Raw genomic sequence first — 17,514 nt, forward strand, 5'->3', positions numbered from 1 at the left:
CAATATTTAACATCCTTTAAAGAAAGACTTGGACCTTTGTTTAACATCTTATCGGAAAGGCAACACCTCCAACAAAACTCCTGGAGGACTAACCTTGATGCATACATCCTGGAGTGAGGCTTGAACCCACAAGCTTCTATCTCAGATGTGAGAGTACGACTGACTGAACCACAACTGATACATTGCTAAAATGCAGTGTCCAGAATTGGATACAATAATTCAATTGGTGCCTAACCAGTGATTTTTAAAGATTTAACATAACTTTGTTACTTTTATATCTATGCATCTATTAATAAAGCCAAGAATCTAATTTTTTTTTTTAACAGCGTTCTCATCTTGTCCTGCCAGCTTCAAAGATCAGTGTGCATGCACCCCCAGGTCTATCTGAACCTGGATCTCCTTTAAAATTGTACCATTTAGTTTATACTTTCTCTCCTCATTCTTCCCAGCAAAGTGCATCACTTCATATTCTCTGTCTTAAATGTCATTTACCACTTGTTTGCCCATTTCACTAGTCTTGTCTATGTCCTTCTGATGTCTGTTACAATCCGCCTTACTGTTTACTACATTTCCAAGTTTCCTGTCATCTGCAAACTTTGAAATTATGCCCTGTGTACCCAAGCCCGGGTCATTAACGTATATCAAAAGAACAGTGGTCCTAATACCAACCCCTGGGGAACATCACTGTATACTTCCCTCCAGTCTGAAAAACAGTCATTCTCCACAACTCTCTGCTTTCTACCTCTTCTCCAATTTTGTACCCACCTTATCACTGCGCCTTTAATCCCATGGGATGCTACCAAAATTATGATGTGGTACTTTATCAAATGCCTTTGAAAGGTCAGAGAAACAACATCAATTGCATTACCTGCATCACCCCATTCCATTACTTCATCAGAGAGCTCAATCAAGTTGGTCAAACACGATTTTCCTCAAGTAGTTTTCTGTCCTCACATTGGTGAGCTCCCTCTTAACGATGGGAATTCTGCTAAAGCCCCAACACACATATCGGATGAACCCTGACCTAGTTACTGAAATGGGATGGGGTTAGGTACTTTCAGAGGGATCAGTGACGTTCTACCTTACCAACCTTCTGCCCAAAGAGAAGAGTCCCATGCTTCCAATCTTCTCTATCAGTCTAACCGAGATCATGATCCGGTAAAGGGGTTTAGTTTTGCTCAACAAGATCGATGGCATATGTGGAGTATCTTGTTTTTTCTAGGGTACATTCTCATTAATAGGCATGTATCGCATATTCAAAATTCTGAGAATGCTGAGCAAATGAATATGTATCCAGCAGAGGGAGATCGTCACAGAGGTAAAGCTTTTATTCATTTGCTGCGTTTTGACATTTTCTTTTAAATAAACGGGTTAACACCCTCCCATTAAAATAATGGATAGAGGAATGTCAAACAGACACGTTAAATAGTCATCCACTATTATCTCCAGCAGTCATTTCCAGCCTATGCTGCTCTTTTGAAACTGTCAAAATGGTTTATTTGCATCTACTGGAAATAAAAATCATTGCTTGTTTTTTAATGATTGCAGTGCACAAAGTGCAAATAAAAGTGGTTTCTAGAAAGAGGCTTAGGAGCTGAATTTTGTGCTCTCAGATGCACCTAACTGCTAAGCGCTGGACTGGAGGCAATCTATTACACTTTCTTTGATTATTAATGCCAATTCTCAGATTTCCCTGTGGATGTTGATTGTTTTAATAACAGCATTGTGAGCTCCTTACTAGTTATTCCACAGGAACAAAACATCAGCCTTGTGTATATAAACAAACTGTATAAACAACAAAGATATGGAATACAACCAAGCACAGTACCCAGGATTTTCCTGGGAAAAAAAAATCCAGGTCAGCCATCATACCTTTCCTTTCCAGGTCGAGAAACCCAAGTCAAACCAGACCCCTGACACTGGGGCTCAACCGCATTGATTTATTTCACACTGTTGTTTCCTGGTCACCAGAACTGGACACAGTGTTTAAGTTGAGGTCTTGCCAGAGCACTGTGTAATTTGATCATCACCTCTTGTGACTTATATTCTATCTTGTCAAGAAAATACAATATGCCAAATGAGGAATTTTAATTCATCGGTTGGAAATTTACATCGAACTTTTAATGGAAACAAATCCTACCGTTAACTTTAAAAAAAGCCGGCAGCCAAGATGGCCACCGCAATGTGCATTTCAACACCTTACACATTCCAAGGCCTCCAACAGGAGACACATGTCTGATGAGCCCATATACTAAACAAAGTCTTGCTCTATTGATTGAATTATCTAAGATTGCTTTCAGCAGTACGACATTCAAGGCCATCCTGACACACTCACTTTGAAACAGCAAACCCTCCAGGTATAAATATTAGCATCCTGAAGCCTGAGGAGATGGAAACTCCTAACCTTGAATCTGATTAGAATGTTCCAGAGAATACACTGAGTCAGGCATGTGGTTGTCTGTCCATCTCTGTGAAAGCTGGGAGTTTCCCTTGGACAAAGATAGACAAGCCAGTGACTGAAATGATGCAGAAGCAGAAGGGCTGCGTCTGTCTCTTTCTCTCTCTCTCCAAATAACATCGCAAGTTTGAAAACCATCTGTGACTGTGTACACTCCAAGCTTACAGATTGCTATAGACAGAGACACCAGGGGAAGAGAGCCACCTACAAGTTTGACTCCAAGAAAACCCTGAGCCAAGTGAGCCAACCACAAAGTGAACTTCGACCAGCCAGAGACTTCAAGAATACAACTTAATCCAGAAGACCACCAGAGGTGGCGGCACAGTAGCAGATAGTTGGGAGGGAGTTGACCTGGGAGTCCTCAACATTGACTCCAGACCCCATGAAGTCTCATGGCATCAGATCAAATATGGGCAAGAAAATCTCCTGCTGATTACTATCTACCGCTAACAACCCCACACCACCCACCCCACCCCCGTCAACCCCCAACCCCCCACCACACACCCTCGGCTGATGTATCATGTTGAACAACAATTGGAAGAAGCGCCGAGTGTAGCAAGGGAATAAAATGTACTCTGGGTGGGGGACTTCAATGTCCATCACCAAGAGTGGCTTGGTAGCAACACTACTGACCGAGATGGCTGAGTCCTAAAGGACATAGCTGCTGGACTAGGTCTGCGGCAGGTGGTGAGGGAACCAACAAGAGGGAAAAACATACTTGCCCTCATCCATACCAATCTACCTGTCGCAGATGCATCTGTCCATGACAGTATTGGTAGGAGTGACCACCGCACCGTCCTTGTGGAGACTAAGTCCTGTCTTCACACTGAGGATTCCCACCATCATGTTGTGTGGCACTACCACCGTGCTAAATGGGATAGATTTCGAACATATCTAGCAAATCAAAACTGGGCATCCATGAGGCACTATGGGCCATCAACAGCACCAGAATTGTATTCAACCACAATTGGTAACCTCATGGCCCGGCATATCCCCCACTCCACCATTATCATAAAGCTGGGGAACCAACTCTGGTTCAATGAAGAGTGCAGGAGGGCATGCCAGGAGCAGCACCAGCCATACCTAAAAATGAGGTGTCAGCCTGGTGAAGCTACTTGCATGCCAAACAGCAGAAGCAGCCAGCAATAGACAGGGTTAAGCGATCCCACAACCAACTGATCAGATCTAAGCTCTGCAGACCTGCCACATCCAGTTGTGAATGCTTGTGAACAATTAAACAACTGACAGGAGGAGGAGGCTCCATAAACATCCCCATCCTCAATGATGGAGGAGCCCAGCATGTCAGTGCAAAAAACAAGGCTGAAGCATTTGCAACCATCTTCAGCCAGAAGTGCTGAGTGGATGATCCATCTCGCCCTCCTCCTGAGGTCCCCAGCATCACAGTTGCCAGTCTTCAGCCAATCCGACTCACTACATGTGACATCAAGAAATGACTGAAGGCACTGGATGCTGCAAAGGCTATGGACCCTGATAATATCCCGGCAATAGTACTAAAGACTTGTGCTGCAGAACTAGCCGCGCGCCCTAACCAAGCTGTTCCAGTACAGCTACAACACTCGCATCTACCAGGCAATGTGGAAAATTGCCCAGGTATATCGTGTGCACAAAAAGCAGGACAAATCCAACCCGACTAATAACGCCCCTATCAGTCTACTCCAATCATCAGCAAAGTGATGGAAGGGGTTGTCGACAGTGCCATCAAGCGACACTTACTCAGCAATAATCTGCTCACTGAAGCTCAGTTCAGGTTCAATCAGGGCCACTCAGTTCCTGACCTCATTACAGCCTTTGTCCAAACATGGATAACAGACCTGAACTCCAGAGGTGAGGTGAGAGTGACTGCCCTTGACATCAATAGCATCAAGGAGCTGTAGCAAAACTGAAGTCAATGGGAATCAGGGGGAAAACTTTCCACTGGTTGGAGACATACCTAGCACAAAGGAAGATAGTTGTGGTTGTTGGAAGTCAATCATCTCAGCCCAGGACATTACTGCAGGAGTTCCTTAGTTTGGTGTCCTAGGCCCAACCATCTTCAGCTGCTTCATCAATAACCTTCCCTCCACCATAAGGTTAAAAGTGGGGATATTTGCTGATGATTGCACAATGTTCAGCACCATTCGTGACTCCTCAGATACTGAAGCAGTCCGTGTCCATATGCATCAAGACATGGACAACATCTAGGCTTGGGCTGATAAGTGGTAAGTAACATTTGTGCCACAGAGGTGCCAGGCAATGACCATCTTCAACAAGAGAAAGTCTAACCATCTCTCCTTGATGTTTAATGGCATTACCATCCACTGAAACCCCTACTATCAACATCCTGGGGATTACCATTGACCAGAAACTGAACTGGAACAGCCACATAAATACCATGGCTACAAGGGCAGGTCAGAGGCTAGGAATCCTGCGGCGAGTAACTCACCTCCTGACTCCCCAGTGCCTGTCCACCATCTACAAGGCACAAGTCAGGATGGATTACTCTCCACTTGCCTGGATGGGTGCAGCTCCAACAACACTCAAGAAGCTCGACACCATCCAGGACAAAGCAGCCCATTTGATTGGCACCCCATCTACCACCTTCAACATTCACTCCCTCCACCACTGACACACAGTGGCGGCAGTGTGTACCATCTACAAGATGCACTGCAGCAACACACCAAGGCTCCTTAGACAGCACTTTCCAAACCTGTGACCTCTACCACCTAGAAGGACAAGGGCAGCAAATGCATGGGAACAACACCACCTGCAAGTTCCCCTCCAAGTCACACACCATCCTGACTTGCAACTATATCGCTGTTCCTTTACTGTCGCTGGGTCAAATTCCTGGAACTCCCTTCCTAACAACACTGTAGGTGTACCTACACCCCAAGGACTGCAGCTGTTCAAAAAGACAGCTCACCACCACCTTCTCAAGGGCAATTAGGAATGGGCAATAAATGCTGGCCAGCCAGTGATGCCCACATCCCGCAAATGAATAAAAAACTTCCAACCTCACAGACTGTGCATTATTTTTTATTTATTCTGGACTCTAATCCAATTAGATATCTATTTCTCACTCTGTAATCTATTTATATGTGTATGATTCTCATGTGAGTGTGTGCGTGGATGTGTAGTGTATTTTTTTTGTTATTTTATTTAGATCGGGTTTAGATTGTTAAATATAATAAACTCACCGCTTTCTTGTTTAAACCCAAGTAAACCTCTCCAATTGATTCTTTCATGATCACGTTAAAGGTAAAATGTAAAACACTCTCTGAAGTGGTAAGCACAACCACTGTTTGCAAAGAAATAAACCCTGTTGCAGTCAAAATAAGAGGAAGGACAAGAGGGGAGTCTGTGACCCACTCCTCACCTGGCCAGAACAATCTTTATAGCTATATAAATTAATTTTCTATTGGCTTTTGTTGATTATTGCTCTCCAGTGATTGAACATGTTTAGTTTTCAAATAAATGTGTCACTATGTTGGGTCCTTGCTATGCCTGTTTTTTTTTGACATACATAAAACATCACAGAATCACAGAATCATTACAGTGCAGAAGGCAGCCATTCAGCCCATTGTGTCCGCACTGGCTCTCTGAAAGAGCTATTCCCTCAGTTGCATTCCCCTGCCTTCTCACCGTAACCCTGCACATTCTTACTTTTCATATAACTGTCTAATTCCCTTCTGAATGCTTCAATTGAACCTACCTCCACCATGTTCTCAGGCAGCGCATTCTAGACCTTAACCACTCGCTGCATGAAAAAGTTTTTCATCATGTCACTATTGCTTCTCTTACCAATACAATAAATTCTGTATCCCTGTTCTACACAGGTCTCCAGCCTCAACTCTTGATCTGGTATACTGATGACTGTATCAATGCAGCTTCCTGCTTTCACCCAGAACTGCAAGAATTTCAATAACTTTACTTTCAATTTCTACCCCTCCCTTACATTCACATGGTCCAATTCTCCCTTCCTTGACTTCTCTATCTCCATTTCAGGGAATAGGCCATCAATCAATGTCAATTATATTCACACTGATTTCCAAAGCTCCCTTGATTACACTTCATCCCACCCTGCTTCCTGTAAGGGCTCTATACCATTCTCTCACTTTCTCTGTCTCATTTATTCAGACAATGCCACCTTCCACACAGTGCTTCCTACACGTCTTTTTCCTTAACCGAGGGTTCCTCTCCACCATAGCTGATAGGGCCCTTGACTGCGTCCATCCTATTTCCTGCACTTCTGCTCTCACCTCTTCCCCTTCCTCCCAGATAGGCTTCCCCTCATCCTCACCTTCCACCCCACCAGCCTCCACAGTCAACAGATCTTTTGCTTTTGCCCACTTAGTATTTTATCCAACTCATTCTGTAATTTCTGAACTAACTCTTCTGATTCCACAGCCCCTCCTATTTAGTTATCATCTCCAAATTTGACTGCCTGGCTTTGAGTTTCTGAATCCAGCTCATTGATGTAAATTAGAAAGAGTAGCGATCCCTACTCAGTACTCCCCCTCTCATTCTGGCATAATTCTTCTAACAAGAAGGTTGCTTCCTACTCCTCAAACAGTTTTTGATCCTTCCACAGGGCTATCCTAAATCCCCACATTTTGAATTTAATTAACAACATTTCCTTTGGAAATTGAAGTATACCATATCATAGCCCATTTGGATCATCACTTCCTCAAAGAAGTTGAGGAGTTTGATTAGGTAGGATCTTCTTCTGAATCCCTGCTGAACTTCTATTAATTAGAAGATGCTCAAGTTTACTTCTGATAAATTAATTGCACTATTTTTAATAAAATGTAAGGAATGAGTCTATAATTAATTGTGTCTTTTTTATGACTTTTTATTAATATGGGCACCGCATTAACTCATTTCTAATCTGCTGGTACCTCCCCAGTATCCAGTGATTCCCTCAGAATGATGGTCAGTGCCTCACAAATCTCCTCCCTAGTCTCTCTAGAATAAGTACAATGGGCTGGATTTTACCACCTCTTTTTAGGCAGGCTAGGAGGCGGGAGAGCTGGTAATATGATGGGAAAGGTGTTGGGAGCGGAGCCCAATATCTTCCCACCACCATTGTATATTACCAGTGGCAGGAACCTCTGTGGTGCCGCCACCTACTGTGCAGCCAATTGAGGCAACTGATTGCCCAATTGAGGGGCACCTCCTTCCCCCGCCAGCATTTTACTGGCGTCAGGAGGGGCCGCTGCCACATGGAGAGACAGCCAGATAAACTCTGGTGGCCTTCCAACAGGTTCCTGGGAAGTGGGGGGGGGTGGGGGTGAGGGTGTTGGGGGAAGGGGCCTCATTAACGGCTGGTCCATGGCTCACAGAGGGGCCCACCAATGCCAATGGCCGCTCCCGGACTTACAGCACTGCCAGCGCATGCTGCCCACCTTCCCTGATCACTGGAATCTCCCTGTGTGGCCTTGGCATGGTAAGAAAAAAACTTGCCTTAGCTTCAAGGGCGCTTCGGCATGATGGTGCCCTCTTCTTCCAACTGCAGCCTCAACAGTGGCCACCTCTGTCAGTGACGCAGCTAAGGCTGCAGTGTTGCCAGCCCTTTATTAGGACCGGCAGCTCTGGGAGGTGGGCCGCCATCCTCTATTGGACAGTGGTCCCAATGGTGGCAACTTAATTGGCCGCCGCCAGTAAATGCCGCTCCAGGGTCCCGCTGCCCACCGACACAGGGTCGGCTGTTGCTTTCAGTCCTAGCGGCGGGGCTTCTTCGCTGATGGAAAAATTCAGCCCTATGTATCCCTGGGGATGAGATGTTTTGAGCTCATTTTGTCTATCTATGACTTCCATGTCATTTACAGTGAAGTCATTGATTATACTTGGCATATATTTGTTTGGTGAGTGCCTGTAACTTATGTCTTCCCTCATGAATTCTCAGAGGAAATAGTCATTCAGAATATTTATTATTTTGTACTCATCTTCAGCTTCAAACCATTTGCATCTTTTACGTTTATTTTTGTTCTTCTCTGACAGACCTCTGATCCTCTTGGGTTCTGCTCACACACAATGTATAGTACCATATAATGCATTTGTTCTAGTTATTATCACTGGAGGGCACACAGAATGAAGGACATTTTTGCTGAGTTTACAATTCTATGGTAATAACAAGAACTGAACCACTTAGATGGACCATTGTTCAGAAGATAAAACAAATCATTTAATCTCCAAGCCATTATGAAAACCAACTGTTGTCATATGATTCTCAATACTCTACCTTCTTAACCTGAGGCATATTTCCAACTCCAGCTGTGCATAGCCAGAGGCCATTAAGGCTATTATATGTCCAAACATGCCAGCAAGCATCCAGCTGTAAGTTTTCACAGAACCCCTAGCTATGCAGCATGTACACAATACAGCACATAATAGTTAAGGACGGTTAGTGTAAATGAAGATTCTGGCTTTAAGCTCTGGATCAAAATGCGATACTGTGTAGTGCTAAGTTTAGAAGGTTAATTATTACTATTTATGTTGTTTTTCTAATAGATAGTTATCCGTGGTGTCATGCAGACCCCCACTCACCAAGAATGAGGCATATTAATTTTGTCATATGAACATTAATTTTAAACTGTTGCTGGAGTGAGAAATGACTTGTTAAACAGATCAGCCATGGCTAGAAAAACATTTACATACTAACAGACAGTGCTTGTGGAGACAATTCAATTGACACATTCAACCCACAATGGACTTTGAGCACCAGAACTCACATTCCAGGATGATTGCCAAGATGGCTGAATCCACAAACAGATATGGTCAAACCAGCTAGTCACATGACTAACCTGCTGGGCAACCTGAGTTTTTTGAATTGTACAGACAGTTTGAGAGAGAGAGAGACTGTTTGCTCCTGGACTGAGAAGACCTCTCCTGTCTGCTCCCATCTCTTTCTCACGGAACTTCAAATCCACTGAAGATATGAACCTCAAAAGAGAAAAGTTTCCTATATCGAACAAGGCTTAAGAAGAATACTGGACCCTAACGAAAAGCAAGATCTACCTACAATCAAGAACTCTATGGTGAGCTCGAAGAACAGTAACCAAAATCATCTTCAGATATTGCCTCAAACCTTTCCACTTTATTTCTTTTGCTCTTTTCCGTCTCTATCTGCATGTGTGTACCGCTTATATATGCTAGCGTGGACACGCCGTGTATCCGTAGGCGTTAAATGAATTAGAGTTTAAGTTTAATAACTTTCAACTTTTCTTTTTTAAACCTAAGAAAACCTGTTTGGCTCCTTTCTTTGCCTTACAATTGGAAAGCATTGAACAAGGATTCACTAAGGGGAAGATGAAAAAACAGTGTGTTTAAAATAAAACCCTGTTATGGTAAGAACAGGTGAAGGCTGAGAGGAAACCCTAGACCCCTTTCTCACCGGGTCATAACAGTGGTCTAATTTAAATACAAACTTATCATTTCAAATAATCGTAATAGAGTGAAATGGCCAATGAATCATTCAAAGGTTCAACTAAATGTTAAAGTTTGTTTGAAACAGATGTTTTATGTTATTGGCTTATGTTATGGCTTTTATTCTCTGAAATGATAATCATAAATAGATAACTTAATGGTGGACACCACAGGGTATAATGAGGCTTACAGTCCAGTCCTGTATATTAACGCTTAGACCATATCCTTGATAAATAATAGAGTCCCAAATAACAGAAATTCCAGTATTCTAGGCATAATTGATATTCAGTAAGTTTATTAAGTGATGAACATAACACTGTATTACCAGAATTTTAGTCTTAGTGTCCTTTGTACTTGAGCAATTCTCCATCAAGACCTCAAAGTGTGCCAATATCTCATCTGAACAGATTAAAAATTTGTTGATCTCTCTTAAGTTTAGTTCTTATTTGCAAGATTTAGGTGTTTGATTTAAATGGAACCTAATCTTAGTGATAGACTGGTTGTCATGTGCTAGTCTGAAAGATTACTTGCAATTTTGTTGTATTGTAGGAGCTAAAATACTTTCCCTTGGGTAACAGAGTGAATCATCATGGTTAATCCCAAACTCTGGACTTAATCTGAAATGTTCCTGACAAGATTTTAAGCTCAACCTATCTATCCATCATCCAGTGTCCTTTCACACCTCATGTATTGAACTCATGCCAGGGATCTTGACTGAGCTCTAGATACTGCTGATTTATCCATTTTTTTTATTTTATTGTTGTCTTTGAGCATTTGGTATGTCCATCATGTGGACCAGTTCCAAACTCAGCACCATTATGCTTGCCTAGGGCTGCTGGTACCAGCTGTGGCTCAATTGGTAGTACTCTCTCACCTCTGAGTCAGAAAATTGTGGGTTTAAGATCCACTCCAAGACTTTACCACAAAAATTAAGGTTGTCATTCCAGTGCAGTACTGAGGGAATGCTGCACTGGCAGAGGTGCTGTCTTTAAAATAAGACTTTAAACTGAGGCCCCATGTGCCCTCTCAAGTGGTTGTAAAAGATCTGATGACACTATTTTGAAGAAGAGCAGGAGAACTTTCGCCAGTGTCTTTCCCAATATTTATCCCTCAATCAACAGCACAAAAACAGATTATCTAGTCATTATCACATTGCTGTTTGTGGGAGCTTGCTGTGTGCAAATTGGCTGCTGCGTTTCCTACATTACAACAGCGACTACAAATAAAAAGTACTTAATTGGCTGTAGAGTGCTTTGAGACATCCGAGGATTATGAAAGGTGCTATATAAATGCAAGTCTTTCTTTTTCTGCTTGCTTGGCTGTTTATTGTTTATCTGAAAGAAAATTCCTAAACCATCTTTTGTTTCTCCATGATTGAAAGCTGTCCAATAAAATCATATATAACCTTGCTTATGTTATGATTTTCACTCAATTTTTCCAGCAAAACTTGGAGGCAGTGTTTGTGAAAAACATTGTGGCACCTTTCATCACTGTCTACCTACATTCAGATTTACCTACAGCCCTGAAAGGCAGTCAGCTCCAATTGCATATAACCTCAGTTAATGAGCATCATATTATAAAGCAAATTTGCTCAATCAAGGATTAATTGCTCACATATTGAAATGAAAAATTGTTACTTTTTACTGGGCTTATCGTGATCTTTTAGCTAAACATTACTCTGTAGTGTACAACATTTTCTCTGAGTTTAAAATATTATAAAAACATTTTTTTCAATTAATACAGCTTTGAAAGGAAGATAGAAATATTGCAATTATGGTATAATTTTGGAAATTAATACAGAAGTACTGTCAAAATGATCCTTAATTTGCTGTTTTAACTGTAGCCTCAAAGGACCATAGGCATCTTTTTCCATTAGAGAGAGACTGTTGGTAATGTATAGCTTGAGGATCACTGCTCTTCAAGCATGGGGGCAGGCCTCTTTGAACTACCACAGCCAATACAGGGATTGAGCCTGTGCTGTTGCTGCCTTTCTGCAGTGCAGTCCTGCCATCTAACCACTGAGCCCCCCCACCCGATCCATAAGTTGTAATTTATTATTTACATATTAAAAGCTATATTGTGACCTAAAAGTAAGAATGTTAAAAGCTTTACTGCCATTTCACTGCTCAGAGAACTGATGTATTTCAAGCCTAAAAAAAAGTTTTCAAAAACTCGGAGTAAACACTGAACATCTGCACCCATAGAGAACATGAGGGTACCCACCAGTAGCCCCATAAATATAGCATTAACCATTCTTGTTTTCATGTCCATGATATAGATTGCTGTGTGCTATTGTTGTAGTAGTAGTGTAGCTAAGGCATTATTGATAAAGTCTCGGAGTGTGGAGAAGGTCAACTAATAGCTCTTTTATTATTTACACTTCTCTATTTACACTCTCCTCAAGCCTCCTTAGCTAGCATCCTTTGTGCTGGTACTGTCTTCTACCCAAGCCCATTACCATGTGACTGTTACATCATCATCACTACAGTGGGAGGGGTTGTTCTCACTGTCTCCAACATTAACCCTTTCAGATCGTTATACTACATCTCCCCCTAAGCCTTTATCCATACATTTCCTTAAACATGTATACATTTTTGACTACCACCCTTTCTCCCCGCAAGTCTCTGACTTCACAGATTTAGTCTGTTAGGAGGTTTCACGACCCTCCCTGACCTTGTTTTAGTCTGAGTGTGATGATTAGTGATCTTCCTTAGAAGTCTTGGTTGCTGACTTGGTCAATTTTTACTAAGGATTGTAGTATTCTATTTGCTTTGGGCTTTTTCATCTTCATCTGGGTCTTCCAAATAAATGACTATTGCTTCTGGGGAATAGGGATAATGTTTCTCCTATTTCTATGTATGTTTCCTTTAGTTGTGTGCACCACATACGATCTCTGGTAATTTTCATCTCTGTGGATTACAGTACCTTGCCTTTCTAGGTCTTGTATCCATACTCGTTAGCCTTCATTCAGTTTTGGTAAGCCTCTGGCACAAAACCTTTTGTTGTAATTTTGAGTTTTTTGCCTTCTATAAGAGTTTTCCCAGTCTCTTACTCTCTCATAGTCCTGGACATGCAATCCTGGAAGCAATGTTTTTAGGTAACATAGGAAGTTGCATTCTTGTCTTCCTGCACATCAGTATCTCTGTAGGTGATAGTCCATACACTGAAGGTGTAAATTGCTAAATTAGAAGTGAGTTTGGAAGTTCTTCTTTCTTCTTCAATATGGACTTTATGGTTCTTACACCTCTTTCCACTTCACCATTTGACTGTGGATTCTGTGGTGAACTTGTGAAAAGTTGAAATGCCATCCGTGATGCAAACTGTGTGAAATATTCATTCGCAAACTGTGGTCCGTTGTCTGACAATACTTCTTCAGGGATAGCATGTGTTGCAGAGATGTCTTGTAGAGATGTCTTGTAGAGCTCTTATAACTGCTTCTGTTGTTGTTGAATATAACCTTCTCACCTCTATCCACCTTGAGAAGTAATCAATGATGATCATGTCAGACTTTCCATTGTTCATGAATAAATCCATACCTAGATGTTGCCAAGATCTGGTCAGAAATTAAGTACTTATCAGAGGTTCACGCTGTTCTGGTCTTTGTGTTGCACAGATCTGGCAGTTCTAGATCGGATTTCTGATGTCTTTGGATATCTCTGGCCACCACACTAGTGATTGTGCCCTTGCTCCGCACTTCGCTATTCCCATATGGCCTTGATGTAGACCTTCCAAGATATCCGATCTAAGTAAACTGGGAATGACTAGTCTGCCATTATAAACTAGCAAATCATTGATGATTGTTAAGTATTTTCTATATTCATAGAAAGTTTTCATTGTTTTCCCACTAGGATGTTCTTGTGACCACCCTTGTGTGAAATACTGCTTTATATGAATACATTCTTTATCGCTTATTTGGGCATGATGAATTTCTTGCAGTTTCTGTATGTTTGCCATCCATTGTTGTGTAGGAGATTGCGAATATGGTTCTATCTCATCCACAGTATTGCTGTGTTGAATGGTCTACCATCACTCTTGATGGCGCATCAGCAGACGTTTGCATCTTTCCCTGGACATATACGGTTTCATATGTATATCTCACCAATCTTAAACAAAATCTTTGGATTCTAGGAGACATTTTTGCAATCTCCTTTTCCTCCAACAAAGATACCAAAGGTTTATGGTCTGTCTCGATGACGACTCTCATTCCAACAGTATAATCAGAAAATTTCTCACATGCCCCTGTGATGGCAAGTGCTTCTTTTTCAATTACCTCATACCTTGCCTCTGCCATAGACAAAGCTCTAGATGCATAGTATATTGGTCTACCAGAAACATCAGGTTGCTCCTGAAAAAGACCTGCTCCTAACCTCATGGAGGAGGCATCTGCAGCTATCATTGTTGGTAGTGTAGGATTATGGTCTGCCAAGATGTCCAGTGATATAAGCATTTCTTTAATCTTCCAGAATGCTTGTTCTTGATGTGAACTCTCACACCATTCTTGATCTGTTTTGAGAAGTTGTCTTAGTGGTTCTGCTATCTGTGCTAAATGAGGTAGAAATTTGACTAACTGATTCACCATTCCAAGGAATCTTTGGAGATGCTGAATGAAAGTAGGAGTAGGGAATTCTGTAATGGCTCGTGCCTTCTGTGGTTCTGCCATTAGACCTTTACTGCTTACTATGTGCCCCAAGAAATGAATTGATGCCTTTGAGAATTCACACTTCTCTTTCAGTGTTAGCCCTGCTTCTTGAAGTCATTGTAAAATTGCTCAGACTCTTTGGTCATGTTCCTCTACTGACTGCCCATTTATCAGAATGTCATCCATGTGTCAAATAACTCCTTTGAGCTCTTCTAAGTTGTTAGACATAGACCTTTGAAAGATCTGTGGTGCGGAAGTTATCCCTAACAGTAACCAACTGAAACAAAACCTCCCAAAATGTGTTATAAATGTGGTTAGTAATCTTGAGGTCTCCTCTAAGGGTACCTGCCAAAACCCACTATTGGCATCATGTTTGGTAAACATGATGCTCAGAGACAATTTTGCCAAGCTGTCATCCACTGTGGACATTGGGTGAATTTTGTGCACCACTGCTTTGTTAAGCTGCGTTAAATCCACACAGTTATAAAGAATACCATTTTTGTTTTGGGACTGGAACCATAGCCAAACACCACTCCATTGGTTTTGTAACAGGAGAAATAACTCCCATCCTGGTCCTTTCTTCCAGTTGGTCTTGATCTTGGTTCATCAATGGGTGAGATACACTCTGGTCTGGCATCTTTGATTCTGTACTCTGTCTTGAGTCTTCCGAGACCTGTGAAAAGTTTTGGATAGACTGCTTGAAAGCAACTGTTTACCTCTTGGCTTCATCAATCGTCTTGATCAGATGCATGTCTGAGGACGCTTTTCTGCTCAGAAGGGAAAATTCTTCATTTTGCATGATGTATTGCGTTTCCATAATTTGTCTCCCACTATATTGGAGAGTTGCTTGAAGTTTACCCTTCACTTTCAGTTGGGTCCCGCTTGGACCATGCAACTGTATGTCTGCCGGTTGTAGGCAATGTCTCTTCAATCATGGCTCTTGGTCTGGCAGAACTGTAACAGTAACACCTGTGCCCAATTTGAAATTCATTAGATGTCCATTTACATAAATGTCTGCCATCCAAAATCCTTGATTTGGGTCATTAATTTCTCCTAGGAAATCTACTGGTTCCTTTTCTTCTGGAAATTGATGCACTTCATTTACCGCTCTTTGTGTGAAGGTCTTTTGCTTTGTGATGTTGAGAAAAGAGGTCTTGCTCTGGCACGTTTTCCTATAATGCCCAGTCTTTTTACAGTTGAAATATTCCACATAATTAGCAGGGAACTGCTCATGTATGTGGGTCTTCCTGACTCCACAGCACTGGCATATTTCCCAGTGTCATGCACCTTCTCACCTGTGTGTGTCTTCTTCTTTACAGATTGCCTCTTCGTCTTTGACTTCAGGAACTGTACAGCCAATAGGCTTCTTCTAATCCAAGGCTTCTCTTCAACCCGCAGAATGGCTCTGGTTTGTCTTCAGACTTCTGCCTGACGTACCATCTGGATTGCCTTCTCGAGTGTAAGGTCATCTTTCAACTATGAGATCTGATAAAGACTCATCAGCTATTCCCACAACTATTCAATTCCTTATCAGTTTTGCCTTCAATTCTCCATAGTCACATCCCTCACCAATCTGTACAGATCATTTATAAAAGAATCTATGGATTCATCTATCTTCTGGACTTGCTTGTTAAATTTTGCTCTTTCCAGAATTTTATTATTGCATACATTGAAATATTTGTCAAAGGCACATCTTCAAATTTATCAGAAGCCTCGTTTGTCCTTTGCCTCACAATCACCTTATCCGCAATTGCACCCATAGAGTATAAAAGGGTATTTACTTGTTCTGCTTCTGATTTAATATGGAGCTGGGAAGCAATCCTAAATTGTAGAAATCTTTTTCTCCATAAGGATCAATTTTGTAGCTGATTGGGTCCTTGCTCATTGTGGAAGCTATCAGGCATTCCAAATTTCGAATCATTTTGTTTTCCTAGGCTTTGTTAGACTTTTTAGGGTGTTCCCCTTTCTTTTTAAATCATTTTAGCTTTAATGGAGGTGTTTGCACTCTTTCTTGGGGTTTCCTGCATTTTCCAGGAGTTCTCTCCTTTTTCACTGCAGTCTGGTTGAGTAATAGCTGCCAACTTTTCCCAACCCTCAATTTGCCTCTTCACTAGAGATCGACCTCTCTCCCCATTTTTCTGAACAAGTGCACTGCATCACCTGGCACTGTGACTCACTACCTGATCTCTGGGCCTGGATATTTCATTGCAGACCACCATGCTTCTGTGGTGCAGTGTGAATGCCTGCATGGCTGACTCACAGACTGTTCACATCTTCTTTGGCTACAGAGCAGCTCTGGAGCTCTTTGAAGTGCCCCGAAGAGATCTACTTTTCTCTTGGCACTACTTCACGAGGTAAGATGTTCGCAGTACTGTCTGGCCATTTTAACTAGTGTCACCATATTGTGTGCTGTTGTTGTAGTAGTATAGTTCGGGCATTATTGATAAGGTCTCAGAGTCTGGATAAGGTTAATGAATAACTCTTTTATTGTTTACACATCTCTACTTACACTCTCCTCAAGCCTCTCGAGCTAGCATCCTTCATGCTGCTACTCTCTTCTTCCCAAGCCCATTACCATGTGACTGTTACATCATCATTGCTACCATAGGGGGAGGTTGCTCTCACTGTCTCCAACATTAACCCTTCAGGTCCTTATACTACATAGGTGATATGACAGACAAGGATAAAAATAAAAGGCGCGATCTTAACTCTCAGGCAAACAGCACATGGAATACAAGAGTAGATCATCTTAGAGGCCCAGTAAGAGGACTACTTAAACAGCCTCATTTAAATGGAGTCAACAAGCCAGCTACTCAAAATGGCATCCAGAGGAAGCATGTTGGCTTTCAGCTGGTGCAATATTAGACCTGGAGGCAGCTCAGCTTGCAGTCAGGTAAGATGTGTGGGAGGAGGGGTGGGGGGGGATTGAGGGGATGGAGGCTGTGGTGGCGTCTTGTGACCCCCTCTCCCCCAAAATAACTTTTGAATTTAACTT

The sequence above is a fragment of the Heterodontus francisci genome, chromosome 4 (assembly GCF_036365525.1).
Source record: "Heterodontus francisci isolate sHetFra1 chromosome 4, sHetFra1.hap1, whole genome shotgun sequence".
Taxonomy (NCBI): domain Eukaryota; kingdom Metazoa; phylum Chordata; class Chondrichthyes; order Heterodontiformes; family Heterodontidae; genus Heterodontus; species Heterodontus francisci.